The sequence below is a fragment of the Camelus ferus genome, chromosome 20 (assembly GCF_009834535.1).
Source record: "Camelus ferus isolate YT-003-E chromosome 20, BCGSAC_Cfer_1.0, whole genome shotgun sequence".
NCBI classification, from domain to species: domain Eukaryota; kingdom Metazoa; phylum Chordata; class Mammalia; order Artiodactyla; family Camelidae; genus Camelus; species Camelus ferus.
Window position 1 is genome coordinate 14845338 of NC_045715.1, and position 9304 is coordinate 14854641.

Genomic DNA, 9304 nt, shown 5'->3' on the forward strand with positions numbered 1-9304 from the left:
TTGGATTTCTGCCTATCTGCGTTTTGAAATGAAAATGTTTCTAACGTAGGTGGTTTACAAACCACATTTGTCTAAAAGCCACTTTGCAGGGGGTAGTTGTATTTTGCAGGTTATACCCTGTTCCATCAGGGCAACGGGGTTTACTGGGGACTGGCAGCTGCCTATGGAACAGTCACCAAAAAGGTAACAATAACAGAGTTACTCTCCACACCAGCCCAGAGCCAGAAACTTCTGTTATAGCAGGCTGTTAGCCATCTCCCACAGGTAGGATTGTCTGATAATTCAGCAGACATTAAATAAAACAACACATGTGTAAGCACTTAATATCTAAAGGCAGTTCACAAATGCAAGGAGTTATTGTTATTACCTTTATTCAGTGTTTTTAGAGACACTTAAAACATTGCACAAAAAGTTACATTCCTTTATAAATCCCCATCCTGCCAAATTCTCTAAATTGAACAGGATTATCCCCTAATGGAATGCTTTCACAGTATTTCTCCAGTCGAGGTCCTAGGACTACCTCTTTGTTGTGCAATCCGCAGATCAAAAGGTGGATTTTCCTGAAAATGTTACCTGGAGCTCCCTGCAAATGCTTTGTCCCAGCCTCGGGCACTTGGGGAAAGATGCAGCAGGATCTAAATCAAGATGGGAAGCCCTTCACAGCGACAGGAGTGGACACACGGTTACTGGGGAGCTTCTATGCATTGGCATGGATTCCCTATGGCACTCAGTTCTCCCACAGCTGGCAGGGACTTCACCCAGGGTCAGCGGAGGCAGGAAGTAGGACCCCGGAACAGAGCACTGAACCACCGCCCTGCGGCTGGCACTGCTCCAGGCTGTGCTCCTGCCGAACTCCCTTCCTCTCAGGGTAACATTCCTGACCCACTTATCAATCCTTCTCCCCTAGACTGCCTTTCAGGTAATCCCCCATCTCTGTTCTCTGCTGGACATTACATATTTGTAAAGGGCCTTTGAAGACGGAGGACCCCCATCTTGCAGCGTAAATCCCGTGTCATATGTCGGGCTGGCCCCAAACCTTCCTAAAGTCACCCCATCTTCTGGGAGCATGCCCATGCTGCCGTAGTCTCTGAGTTTCCTGCCCTCCACAGTGTGGACTTCCTCTTGTGTGGTTGCTAAGCCTCAACATCCTTATCTGATTGTTGTGGGACCTGCAGTGTATCCCACTAGAATTTTATTTTAGAGTGGTATTGGCTGGTGTAGAATGATTTCGATCCCATTTCTTCAATGGTACACAAGCACTGACCTCAACTCTTTTCACTATCCCACACTGGCTGTGGTGAGGCATGCTCTGTGTTTGGGATTCTCTGTTATCTTTCTGGAACAAGATTGGCCCAGGCATCTGGTTTGGCGAGTCCCACAAGGAAGGGAAAGAATGAAGTGCCTCCTTAAGGACGGGCAGAAGCGGAAAAGATCTCTGCCCTCATCTGCGATACGCTCTGCTGTAAAAAGTGGCCGTCTAGCTCTCATGATTTCTGCTTTATTTTTTCAGCAGGTAGAAAGCTTTTTCATGTCCTGACTTTCTCTTTTGGGGGGAGGTGGGGAGCAGGGAGAGGGCAAGAACTGGGATGAGAGGTGTGGAGGAGGGTGGAGAGGGAGTCAAGCCTGGGAATTATCAGAAAGATATCAATGGATTTTTTTTTTTTTATGTTTGGAAGTTCACAGGGTGAAGTTAAAAGGCAAATCTGCTTCCTTTGTCCACATTCTTTACACACACACACACACACACACACACACATTCAGTCCCTTATGTCTGTTTCTACCACCATTCTCCTGTTCATTGCTTAGAAGAGGAAGGTGATTTTTTGAAGGACATTTGATACACCTAATGGAAGAGGAAGCAAACAGGGAGATGAGATCAGGGGGATTTCTGGGAAAGAAGGCGTGAAACACAAGGGACAAAAGAGTGAGTCATCCGGCCAGAAGCAATCAGGAGAGACCATCTGGCTCAGGGTTTCCCAGTTGTTTTGTTTTGTTTTGTTTTGTTTTAGGGATATTTGCAAATTTTTGCATTGGTTAATAATTACCTGCTTTGCTGCCTTTAGGAGGTGGGGATGGTATATTTATTTTTTTCATTACGTCTGGCAGTGAACATTTGTGCAGAGATTGAGGTAGGGCAGTATATTTTGCCTTAGTCTTCCGAAATGGGCCTTTGAAAAAATATATCTGATTAATAATGAAAAGGAGAAGCAAAGGTGAAATAAGGAGGCGAACACCGGTTCACCCTTTTTCTGGGTGGGAAAGTGGGAAATCTCCTTTCCCACTGTTGTGGCTGCAAATGGCAGACACTTAATTCTCGGCCTCCTGTTGGGCGGGACCCGCCGGGTGTCCCAGGAGATGAGCTGAGGGAAAGGCAGCAGGGCAGGGAAGCAGGGTGTCTGAGAAGGATTTTCTTGCCAGATGATGAGTGTGAGGCCTTTGATGGGTGCCTGTTCCTGTTTCCTTCCTGTTTGGAGCAGCTGCAGTGGCTTATCCTGTGGCCATGAGGGAAAACCCAAGAGAATCGTGGAAACGCTGACCTGGAGCCATGACTCGGTGAACTGTGGAACCAGTTCAAGAATGGCACCACTGAACTTCTTGTTACATAGGGAAAATAAATTCACATTGACAAAGACACTTTTAGCCAAGTGGTCTGTAGCTGGCAAAATCTTACCTGATAACAGATAGAGAAAACCATTTTCATGCAGAAAATATTGATTGGCTTGCTTGAAAGCAAATGAAATGACTACTAAACAGCTACCACCACTCAGAGCATCAGCATTTGTGGAGCACTGTGTATATTTGTGCTTTATGTCTATTGTTTCATTTAATACCAGCCCTTTGAGATAGTTATTATTATAGAGAAGGAAATAATTCAGTTGCCCCAGGTCTAATAAGTGGAACTGAACCTGTGTAATTCCACAACTGACCCTCTTTTCCATTAGGCATAGGACAGAAATTTTAAAGTATGGCATATATTTTAAGGTAATTTCTAGAAAACAGTTATCTGTGTTGTTCACTCATAATAGCGTTCATTTAACCATCACATTTACATTGATCAACATGTCCATTTTTACTGTCATTTTTGAATAGCAGTTTAATTAGAATTCCTTGTGCAAGACTGTCATAAAAGCTTGCCAAGAATGAAATCACGAAAGAAAACAAAAGGCACTTCGGAAGAATCGTCAAATGACGAGTTTGAAAGCGACTTGGAGGATATCATGTGACTTTGTGAAATGTTTTGCTGAAATCAGAATTTACCTTAAATATAATATTTATATCTTCCAGATTAGTAGCCCCTAGTTAAAAAAGAAAGAAAGAAAGAAACCAGCATGTAGTGTCTTAATGAAATTTAGTTTGGCTCCATGTGATTGCTGAATTATTTTCTCAGTGATCACAGTCAGTTAAAAAGAATGAAAATGTTGAGTTTTTCTGGAGCATAATGTAAAGCACTTTGGCCTGCAGTTCATCTTACCCCTTCCCTCCCTTCTTGAAAAAGAAGGAAGTTTGCCTTCTCTGCCTGTCTCCATGATTGCACAGAGATGCCCAACAGTGGTCCTTCTGTCATCCATCAGCCTTTAGGGCCTCTGGGAGGCATTCAGAGACTCAGCCCTGGGGAGACAAACAGGGGAGATCTCACTATCTGCCCCCATCTGGGGCCTTGGTTGCTTAACACGCTCTTTTCTTTACAGAGTCAAGTCTTCTGAAGGTGAAGACGGAAACAAAATGGAAGCAAAATTGTTCTTGAGTTTTCTCTGGACCAAGAAGTGGGCCTGTCCCTTTCTTTTTGTGCTTCTTTTCTGAGCCACAGAACTTTTGCTTTCAGGGATGTGCTTTAGAGGCCTCTGGGCATAAAGCTCTCTGAGTCTGTTTCAGGTTGATGCCCTTCTGACATCATCGTGGTGGCGTCCCGCTTTCACATCCAGCTCGTGCCCTTGGAAAGTCCGAGCACACCAGAGAGCTTCCCTGCAGCTGGCTTGCAGCTGCCTTCACCTTTTCTTCCTTGGGAAGGTTCTAAGAATATAATCGCAAATGATCCCTATTTTAAGAGTCCTCTGTTCTCTTGCACTAGTTCTCATTTTCAATTGTACCCGTCCTTGAATATTTGGAATCTGCTCTCCTAATCTCTCAAAGAATATGTTGGACTCTGCTTAGCTTCTCTTTATCCAAATTTCAGTGTCAAAGGGAAGTTCCCCTATTTCAGAATTAATTAAAATCTATAAATAAAGGAGAAAATGTATTCTTTACTCTTAAATGAATTATACATTGTCCTCCTTACTGGAGTTCATATAACGTATTCCTCTTAGGGTGTTACAGTTTATAATGGTGGATCAAAAATCACACATAGTTGTGTTGATTTAATTGAAAGATTTTTGAAGTAATTTTTTTCAAATTTTTTCTTCTTTTAAAATTCTATGGACGCAAAACTTAAATTGCACTGTGGCCATAAATCATGTTTATTTTTAAGAATCCTAACTTGACTGTTTCCTGCTAATTTTTTTAATGGAGCCTGTTTTCAACCCTAATTTTTAAAAAAAATTAAAGTAACTTTTGTGTTGGTACAGAGTGACCTTTTCTAGTTTTTCACGAGAGATCGATTTGGACTAAATAGTGAATCTAAGTGGTGTGACTAAAACCTCCTTTGTTTATTGTTATAAATGGAATTCTTACTCTTTGAGAACCAAATGTATAGTCTTCAGTGCATAACGCACTCTGTGTGCATGCGTGTGTATGTGTGTTATGTATAATCATTTCTTTTGATTGAACATATGCACGTGTTGCATATGAAATCATTTCTCTTGATTGAGAGGAAACAAACACCCTATTTAAAAATGGGTTTAATTTTTAGGGTCACTATCTTACCCAATAAGAAGTAAAGGGAGCAGTTCCTGATTGGTTGACCAGATTCACAGCATCATCAGAAACCCAGGCTCTCTCCTTCTTGCTGCTCCACATCACTTGGCCAAATTAATGGGTTCAGCAGCTCCAGGCATCTCATTCTCACTAAACAACCTCCAGAAGCAGGAAGGGAGGAGTTTCTCTTCTTGTCTGTCCTTTGTCTCTGTTCTCTCTCTCTTTACAGGGAGGAAAAACTTTCCTAAAAACACCCCCACCACACACACACACACACACACACACACACACACGTATACATGTACATATATCTTTATGTCTTAGGTACATGCATTTATAATGAAATTGAAATTTACAATATATTGAATATATTGTAAATTTATAAACATAAGCTACAATTTAAGCATTATGAAACATTGTTAAGGCAAGAAAAAATTAATTCTCCTTGCTCTCATTATTTAAAAAATTAGATAAGAAAACTGAGAAAGAAGAAATCTTTGAAATAATACAGGCGATGAGGTTCATTATCACCCTGATTTAGGCATGTTTGTTGATAGGTGGCATTCTCTGAAAGTTAACTCTACCAGCAGAAACCAAATATAATGCTATGGACTCTACATGAGGGGTTAATTAACCTCCAGCACAAAAATTAAAAAACAAACAAACAGCTAATTCTATTACAATAAAATAAGAGGTATGTACATATGGAAGACAACAGAACATTTCAGGACTAAACCTTAAATGAATCACTGTGCTGTGTCTGCAGATGACTGGAATTAGAATCATGTTCTAGGCTTCATCTAATCACATTTCACAGATGCAAACTATATTAACTGGTTTGAGTCAACGATAGCTTTCACATGTAGACCCAGCTTTGACCTGATGCCTCAGCCAACCCATTTCACAGATGAGCCAGTACATGAAAGTGAATAATTATGAAAGCTATAATTAAGGAAAGGGCATATACAAGTCCCCTGCTTATTTAATTGCCAACTAAATGAAAGTACTTGAAAAAAGTTTAAACTTTATAATTGGCATAAAGCCTTCAGCAAATAGAGTTCTAGGTGAGCCCTTTGTTTCATTCAGGAAACTCTATCAGATGAGAACTTGAGTCTGGCTTCCATTCCCACAGGTCCCCTGACCCAGCTCTCACCTTTTCAGTCAATGCCGTCTTTGTTGCTAAATCCACTGTTTGCTCTTTGATCCTGATCTGACTGGCCATCCCTGAAGTACGGGACACTGCCTGCCACATCTTCCTGCTGGAGCTCTCCTCTCTTGGCTTCTGTGATGCTACCTTCTCCCAGGTGTCCGTTGCTCCATGAGTGCTTCTCTTGGACTTTTTTGCTGCTGGACCACGTCTTCCATATTGCTGGTCTGTGATTCACCTCCCACCTTCTCCGGGCAGTAAGAGCATCCAACTAGCATGCTCTTGTTCACCTCCTTGGCTTTAAAAGTGATATACGTTGTATATCTGTAACATATGTAATACGAACTATACATCAACTATACCTCAATACAAAAGATTAAATTAAAAAATGATATACAAACTGGTGGCTCCCAGAATCTATGTTTATGTGCCGTAGCATCTCGCCTGCTCTCCAGACCTACTAAACAGCTCCATGTGGACAAGTCATGTTGATTTCAAACTCACCTGTCTAAGCATGAACTCCTGGGCTCCCCTTCAAGACTGCTATTTCTCTCACTAGTCACTCTTGTTGATGAATGACACTATTGTCAGCTCACTGGTGCAGGTCATTAAAAGGAAGAATTCCAGATGCCTCCTTCAGCTTTCCTTCACTCCCACGTCCAGTGATTTACGAAGTCTCCTGCAGTCGACCTTCTGGATATCTCTGGAATTTACCTTTCACTCCATTCCACTACGGTAGGCAAAGCCTTTTATCATTATCTCACTTGGGATTTTGTGGTGGCCTTTCACCTGTTCTCCTATCTAGTCTTGCTCTGTTTCAGTCTATTCATCACCAGGTCCCCAGCGTGGTCTATTTAAAATACAAGTCCAGTCATTTCACTCCCCTGGTTGAAATCCTTGAATGCCTCCACATCACCTACAGGAGGGTTCAAATGCTGTAGCATGATTTACAGTACTCTGGGAACTGTTCCCGATTTAGCTTCTGATCTGGGTGTCATGAATGACCACCCCTCCTTCCTCTTTTACAATCAACCGCTCTATATTCTATACTTCAGCAGCACTAAAATGTTTTCAGTTACCAGAAAGTACCATGCTTTCTCACTCTGATGCTCCTGATATGGTTTTTCTGGCTTCCTCCTATGTCCTTTCTCCAACTCTTCACCTGCTAACACTTCCCTTGAGAAATCAGCATAGGCTTCCATGTTTGGTGAGGGCGTCCCCACACCGGTCTGGTTTAAGCCACCGCTGATGTGATCCCTACTACTCTGTGAATATCCAAGCCCTTATTTTATAGTCATCTGTTTGCCTGTCTTTCCCCCTTCACCACAGAATCTTTGAGGGATCAACTGTGTCTTACTGGTCCTTGCAAACTCCCCACTTTGAATATGCCGTTACTTAATATATGCTCTGAATGCAGCATAATGAGGCAACTATTAAGACAGGAAATAAATTTAGTAACTTTTTTTAAGAGAAACAAGAAAAAAAGACATTTACAAATGACGAGATGGGGTCATATTTTGGTAGGGAACAAGGAGATTTTGACTATAGTGGAAACATTAGCTTGCTTTTTTTGTTTACTTGTTTATTTAATTGAAGATCTTTGTTGAGGTGAAACAGCTAGGACATTGGAGGCAGACAAACTCGTCTTCAGACACCAGCCACGCCTCCTCTAGTCGTCTGCTCTTGGATGAGGTACTTACACTTTGGAAACTCATTTTTCTCATCTGCAGAATGAGGCGTGTGTTCCCCTTAGAAGTGTGTTGTGAAAGGCTAAATAAGAAACTTACCTGAGAAGGACCTGGATACAGTGAGTGTTCAGTAAATATTGATCACCATTCCCTTCTTTGAGTAGCTTATTAACCTAAGAGGTTAAGAAATGATGTTATTTTCAGATGAGAGAAACATCATTTGGCCTTCAGATAATATAGATTATAGAATTTAAGTCTATAAAGATCGGGCCTAATTGTTAATTTCTTTAATTATAGTAACTTTGTAAGTTGTGGAATAAACTCACTTCATAGCAATTAATAATTATATAAATTTTTTTCTCTGTAATAATATAGAAGCACCTACAATTTCCCTGATTATCTACTATAATCTACTACCACTACTAATCAATTATCTACTACTGGTCTGTTGTGTGGAGTAACACATTAACAAAAGTGGCCTCATTTCATTCCTTGCTGGAAAGCATTTTTAGGTACACTAAGTAACGTGTAAGTCTGCAGAGTTAGAATAAATCCACATGACAGTATATTGAAAATTACTAGGTGGGAAGTCATTTTATAATTTATTTCTTTGCTATTCCAAGTGGCATAGAGCCGGGCTCATAATTCTGGAAAGTAAATCACGTGGCTCTGGCCAACTGGATTAGAAAGAAGACCATCATTCAGACAGTTAGGAAAATAAATTTTCAGACAAAACAGCTAAATGTAGGCGGTAAATTGGGCACTTTAACATTTTAAAAATATTCTACAAACATTTGAAATGGCTTTTTAAAGGTTTTTAAAAGTCAGTTCAGTCCTTTTTTTAGGGTAAATAATTGCTCCACTTGAAAGCCTTGGCAAAGGATCGTGGGCTTCCATTCGCAATCCTCTTCACTTTATAGGTTCTTTCACCCCCAGATCTTTAGCAGGTTAAACTGGCTACACATTGGCCTCCTTTCACAAGATATGAGTAATTACTTTAAATTGCCCTGGTTTATTAAGTGAAACCCAAAGTAGCATCTGTGCCTCCTTAACATTTAGTTAATGAGCACGGTGGTACCTCCAGCAGATGAATGGAGCTTTGATAAGGGGGAAGCAGCGCATCTGGATTTCATTGGGAAAGGGAGGGAATTATCCATATATTAGGATGCCATTTCATATAATTACGTTGTAATTTTGGTTATTTATAATATTTGGGTATTTGGAACTGGAAGATAACTAATATAAGTGTTTGAAATCTCTAACAAATATTAATTGAGTGTCTACTAGGTTCAAGGCTGTGGGGTAAGTCTTGTGATAAATACAAGGAAATATAGGACTTAGTATCTCTTCTCCAGTAACATACAGTGTAGAAAAGAAATTCTTAGGGACATACGTGTACGCACGACCATGTCTGGAACACTTCCATGTATTTCCACTTGATATTGTAATGATCAAGTTTCCACTGAGCTGTCTGTGTAGGACATTGTGTTGATGATACCAAGAAATATTAAACATGATTTGTTCTTTTACTTAGAATGTGCTTGGGGAAATAGGGCATTGAGGTAAAAAAGAAATAAGTGAAATGCAGCCTATGATAAGGTCAGATATTAATAACCCT